Genomic DNA, 6,302 nt, shown 5'->3' on the forward strand with positions numbered 1-6,302 from the left:
AAACAAGATGGAAGATACACAATAGAGAGAAAACAGTCAGGCGTCACTGGTATGAGCGCGCGCATAAAACTAAACAAACACCGCAGGACAACCTGCTGGCGCAACGTCTTTTTCGTTCCTTAACGAGAACAAACTATAATAACAACGGCTCAGGAATTCTGCAAAAGTATAAATGCTGAAAGTGGTAGGACCCTAATACATGACAAAGTCTTGGAGGGGCTGGTTGCGCACAGCTTTCGTCAGGGTTAGAGTAGGACACGTCGGGTTCGACCGGGGCTCTGGGAACTTCAGGTTCCTTAGGATCGGACAGGGTTTCTCCACCGTCGCCTTGAGGGAGTGGGATGGAGGAGTCCAGGGATTCAGGGTTGGCATCGAACGGATGAGTGATGTCCAACGGTGGTTGAGGGGGTCGGGAACGGACGCTTGTTCATCGTGGACTTCATCATCTGTTCGATTTACGCAAAAAGAGGGGGAGTTGACTTGTGTGGGGAAGACGTAGCATTCGGACAGCTTGACCTTGTAAGAAGAAGCTCTCAACTGACAGCCGGAGAACTTCTTGACAAAACACCAGTGGTCGTTTATCTCTGTAACGAGGTAGCGGTTTCGGGCGTGGAGCTTGTTCCGATCTGACACTAGATAGACCAGATCGCCAACTTTGATCTTGGGTTCGGGTGGTGCGAGGCCTCTGGGATTCTTGGCATGCTCACTGGATGAGTGGTTGTTCAGACGCTGTTGGTACTTAGCAAGTATAGTGTTGTAATCTGCAACGGGAAGCTGGTTACCAGTGAATTGGCTTCTTTGAGTCCACAGCTCGCGTGAAGAAAGTCCCTGACGACGTAGACGAGCGTTGAGGCGAGCAACAGCAATAGCTAGGCTCACTTGATCGATAGGACCACCACCAGGTTCCTGCTTCAGTAGTTCGTCCTCGAGCTCTTGTACTGCCCTTTCTGCAACAGGGTTCTTGTTCTTGTTTTTGATGCGGCCAATGTCAAGCCAAACGTTTAGGTGTTTGAGGCCGTCGTTGTTGCTTAACGAGATGAAGGCAGGGGCGGGGTCGACACGAATAACGGCACGTGGGCCATTGATGGGGTGCAAATCTACAACTAGACACGTTAAGGCGTTCCGCAATGTGTCGTATTTCTCGTCTGCGATGAGGCAAGCAGCGGTGTAAGACGTGGCACACTCTCTAAGAACGAGGATTAACTGACGCTCACGTTTGATGACGTCGGCAGCGAAAGCAATCCCGATAACATCTGGGGGATCCTCTGACGTCTGGCTGAAGAGAGTGCTTGGAAACTTCTGTAGTGAGGCGCACGTGTGGCAGGATGATGAAACACGTGTCAAGGCAGGGGCCATGTCTAGGGCGTAAAAGTGGCGTTGCACGACCATTTGAAGTTGGTTCCGAGATGGGTGGTTGAGACGCACATGAAGGGCGGTTAGCAGGCCGTCGAAAACGGATCTGGGGACAATGGCCTCGGAAGTGGCGGCAAAGGGATGCTCACGTTTCACGACGAGGAGGCCGTCCCGAGAAATGGAGGCGACATTCAGGTATCTCTTGACGTCTTTGAGGTTGGTGAGTTTTTTGGAGGGTCAAGTGCTTTGTTTTAAGTGTGCATGCACGCGTCTTAGGTCGGGGCAGCCATTTTGGACTTCCCGCCATGTGGAGCGGGTAGTGTAGGGGAGAGGCTTGTTGTTATCAGTTATGTCTTGCACGGTCACATCACGGACAACAGAGTCTTGGGTCGTACTGATGAAAGAGCATATTTGACAGTTTGGTTCCGAGCAATCTGGGGCGTTTCGACTGGCAAAGTCTGACGGGAGGTTTGCAGAACCTGCTAGGTGTTGCAGGGTGACTTGAAAGCGGCTAACTGTACTAAGGAACGATGTTACTCTTGGGCTGGCGGAAAACTCCCCTCTGCAGAGTTTTTCCACGGCTTGAACACACGGTTTGCTGTCGGTTAGTACGTGTGCGCGATTTCTAGATTGGGTGATGTAGGGGCTGAAGTGCTTGACAGCTGCTGCAATGCTTAACGCCTCGACTTCGCACGGTAACCATTGAATTTGATGCTTGCGAAGTTTGGCGCTGAAGAAACCTGCAAGGTGTAGGCCATTGTCGCGAGTGATGTATAATGTAGCACCGAGACCACGTTGTTTGACGGAACCGTCCGTGACAATCCACAATGTATCAGTGGGGCGCGGAAGTGTGATGGGTCTTGACCCTGACAAAGCTTGTTGTGCAGAACGAAAGACCTTGGTCAGGTTTTCGTCCAAGCTAAGGGAGTCTGGCGATTGCATTCCTGAGATCGCGCTTTCCAGAAGGTCGATTATTGAGGCACAGTCAGGTAGGACTCGCCCGAGGACCTTGTATGAACCAATGAATGAACGCATGTCCTTAACAGTTGTAGGGAGAGGGCATGAAGACAGGACAGAGATACGATGAGGACTGGCAGATAGGGTTCCTTGTGACCATACCCATCCGAGGACTGTCGTTGAGTTAGGGCAAATGACGGTCTTTGAGGGGGAGAGCCGCAAATTACATCTGCCGAGTTGGTCGAGGACGCGGGCTCCAGATAAGTAAGAGCTCTTCGGGTGAAGAGGAGCCACAATATAGGTCGTCGGCTATTTTAGCGACGTGTCCCTCCTGTATGAAGTCGCCGAGGACGCGGCACATCATCTCCTCCAGTGCAGTTTCAGAGCCGGGCATACCCATAGCTGATCGGCAATAGACACGTATACCCCGGAAAGGGGTAGCGACGCCGCAGTATTTGCGAGATTCTTTAGCCAGTGGAAGCTGATAGAATGCTCGGCTAAGGTCGGTTTTGATTATGAACTTCCAAGGAGCAATAGTACGCAGGGTAGAGTCTACGTCTGGCATCAATGAAGGTTGGGGTTTGCTATACCGACCGACGTCGGCAAAGGCGGTAACGAGGCGATGGCCACCGGAGGGCTTCTTAACCAGAAATGAGGGATTCAAGTACTCTACGTGGACGTCGACCTCCTCGGGTTTGGAGAAAACGTAATCTTTTTCAAGCTCGTCGAACTTTTCCTGTAGGTCGATCAACTTATCGCGGGGGTACAAAGGGAGACGACCTTTGCGTTGAGGGGGTTCCACGGGGCCCATGTTCACGTGGGCTTCTATGGAACCTGCGGCGCCATTGTAGCCAGGTAGGTCCGGACCAAATACACGGTCATGCTTGAGCAAGGCTTGTTGGAACTGATCACGAATTGTGTCTTCAAGAATGTTGTTGGGGTCTAGCTGAACGCCGTGGGAGTATGGAGTGCTGACCTTTGGCTGCGAGGGGGGAGAAGGGACTTGGGAAGGATTGATAACTGGAACATCTTGAGTAGTGTGGCGGGCGAAGCAGATGTGTTCGTGGCGTCTAATGGCCTGTGGTTCGTCGGTGTCGTTCGTTATGCGGGCTTTACCGTCTATGGTGACTACCGGTTGTGGTTGGAGCCAGGAGGTGGGGGTAGGCTCTACGGCAATTGTGGATTTGGCTCGTAGCTCTGGAGGTACTGTGACTTCGACGAAATCACCGGGCCAGACGACGGTGGCGGGGGCCGATGACCGAAGGACGTAGGAGGATGTTTGTCTCACGGAATAGGATTGGTGGCTTCGGACTTCGGACTGGAGCTTCGGGGAGGTACTTGGTTGTTTTCTGCCCATGGATTGTTACTTCTTGAGTTGCGGGACGTATGGTGATGTCATTGGCAATGAGGAACGGAATACCTGCTAGGATGTCGACATCTAGATCCTCTACGACGAGCGCTTCGAGTGTTTCTTCATCTTGGTGCGTGACAGTGTAATGTGGACTTCACCGATAACATTCAAGGGGGTCGTCCCATCGGCCAATAGGGCTTTTTGGTTGGACTTGACGATGTTGAGGTTGAGCTTGCGTGCGAGGCTTGCCTTAATCATGCTTGTCTCAGCGCCAGTGTCAAGGGTCAGACGTACGGGGTGCTGCATGTAGAAAGCACCGAGTGAGGGTGAATAGTTGGAACTGACCCTACGGGAGACGGCCCGTGCTGACGGGGGATGTTCACATTCGTCGTCATCGAGCTCAAGGGCGCCAACACCGAGGTCGTAAGGTGGCTCTTCATCCTCGGCGTTGAAGGTGGCACGTGATTTGGACATGAAGAGGCGGTCTTCGCGTGGAAGATATGGGCATGTGCTAAGATAGTGATGGGTGTTATGACGACGAGCTTCTTTGCATAGCGGACACACCATGGGACGTCTAGTGACCACTGAGTTACGTGGGCTGGGTAGACGATAGGGTGGCCGTTGAAGGGGTCTTGGACTAGATGTAGATGTTGATGTGGAAGCCCGTAATATTTTGGAGTCAGCGGCGGACCGGATCTCTTCTAGGAGTGAGTCGAGAGCCTGTGATATCTCCGGTTTCAGTGATGCTAGAGTCCTGGAGCGCAGTTCCGTGCCATAACGTTGTTTCACGAGGGTTGGTAGGTCGGAATGAACGAGGCGAAGCCAGGTTAGGATCACTAAGTTTTCAAGGGATGGGGACAACTCTTCGTCGGAGGTCACGGTTTCACCATAATGGGTGATGGGGCCATTGGCGACTAGGAGGTTATCCTCTACAAAAGACATGAGTCGCTGAAACAAATCTTCAGGTCGTTCATTGGGTTCGAGTTTTATGTTGTTGAAGTCGATAAAGTGGGCGCCAGTAGACTGAAAGCCATAATGCATCCTAATCATTTGCCATATTCCGTTCACCGAAGTCGCAGATTTCACGATTGAGTTTCTCGAAATAACAGGACAATAGTTGGCTATTTGGCCTAGCATCAGGTCGAGATGGGCAGCCTTTTGGTATGCTGTTCGTCGTCGTGCTAGAGGAACATTTTCGCCGTCGTTTTGTAGACCTCTTGTGGGGTTTGCAGAAGTTTTCTTTTGCCAAGAGACACCATCGCTTAAGAGGGGAGCAAAATTAGCGTCGAGGGACAGGATATATTGAAGATTCTGTCGCCAGGCTTCAAATGAAGTAATTGTTTCTGATTTGGTGAGGGACCATTGCTTTGGTGCACGTGTAGTTGCCATTCTTGCAGGCTATGTATGATTATCTCGAAGGGGAACACTGTACTTAGCTCTTTTTCCGGTCGTAGCGAAGGCCGGCTCGTTGTCGGACCTTTGCCAGTAGTTCGATGACTTAGTGTTGAAAGTGTAGGTGGGTTTTTGAACCGCTGCCACCACGCCAGTAAGTAACGCGAACTACGCAACGAATACGCTTTATTTATACACGGCGAAACAAGATGGAAGATACACAATACAGAGAAAACAGTCAGGCGTCACTCGTATGAGCGCGCGCATAAAACTAAACAAACACCGCAGGACAACCTGCTGGCGTAATAGTAATATATATTCAATAAAGAGCAACATACCCCAAGAGCCCAATGATGAGGGGGATGACTGGCATCAAAAGTAAGTCATAGTCCAATATACTAATCTGCAAAAACGAAAAATGTAAAACAATTATCTTTTTGGTTTTTTATAGCTATGCTTTCGAACAAAACAACCTGACAGTACTAAAAATAGCGTCTGAGTTATTTCACCTTTTTGGTCCAGTTGGCCATCCACCTTGCCCCACACCTCGATAGCTCGTCATAGAACAATAAATTAAAGCAGTGAGCTCTTGGGAATGCTGAAGAATAAACAGTAAAGGTAGGACAGAAGTCAAGCAAGTTTTACTAAAATGAAATTCAGTATATCCAAAGACTTGGATATACCGGTAACTGTTATGCTTAGAAGGGAAAACAATGCTTGTTTGTCAACTAACAGTTTAGCTTTTGTTACTATTAAAATCATTCTCATTAACAGAAAGATCATTCTTGGTTTGCTGCAAAACTGTAATTAGGCAATAATGTGCTATCATGACTGAGTCAAATTACTTTTTGTGATCTCTGGTTTATCAGTTCCATGTAAAAATTTATCCAGTCCATTTTGGCATTCCAGGATCTTTACACCAACAATTTGAAATGGAATATGCGCTTTTGAATATTTTATAGAAAAGGCGCAATACAAATAATAAATTTTATTGTTATTGTTAATACCATCAAACCTCAGACTGCAGACTACCGTTTCCTGCGAGTCAGCCCATTGAGTTTTGTGATTTTTTGGCTTTTGAGTCTTTCCTTCTGGCCTGGATTAACGAATAACGATGGTCGACAAACTGTAAACTTGTAGAAAAACTCGTAGAAAATTAAAATAAGGACACTTGTACAAAGTGCTTACCATTTTTGGAAAATCTCCCTGTCTGTTTAAATATCGTGAAACGGATCAGTAGGGGCAATTT

General features: G+C 49.0%; 1 pseudogene; it reads right to left on the bottom strand.

Moving 5' to 3' along the window:
- Positions 1-207: 207 nt before the first annotated feature.
- Positions 208-5,610, bottom strand: LOC148732646 (uncharacterized; annotated as a pseudogene).
- Positions 5,611-6,302: the final 692 nt, after the last annotated feature.

This window comes from Stylophora pistillata, chromosome 4 (genome assembly GCF_964205215.1).
Source record: "Stylophora pistillata chromosome 4, jaStyPist1.2, whole genome shotgun sequence".
In the NCBI taxonomy this organism is placed as follows: Eukaryota; Metazoa; Cnidaria; class Anthozoa; order Scleractinia; family Pocilloporidae; genus Stylophora; species Stylophora pistillata.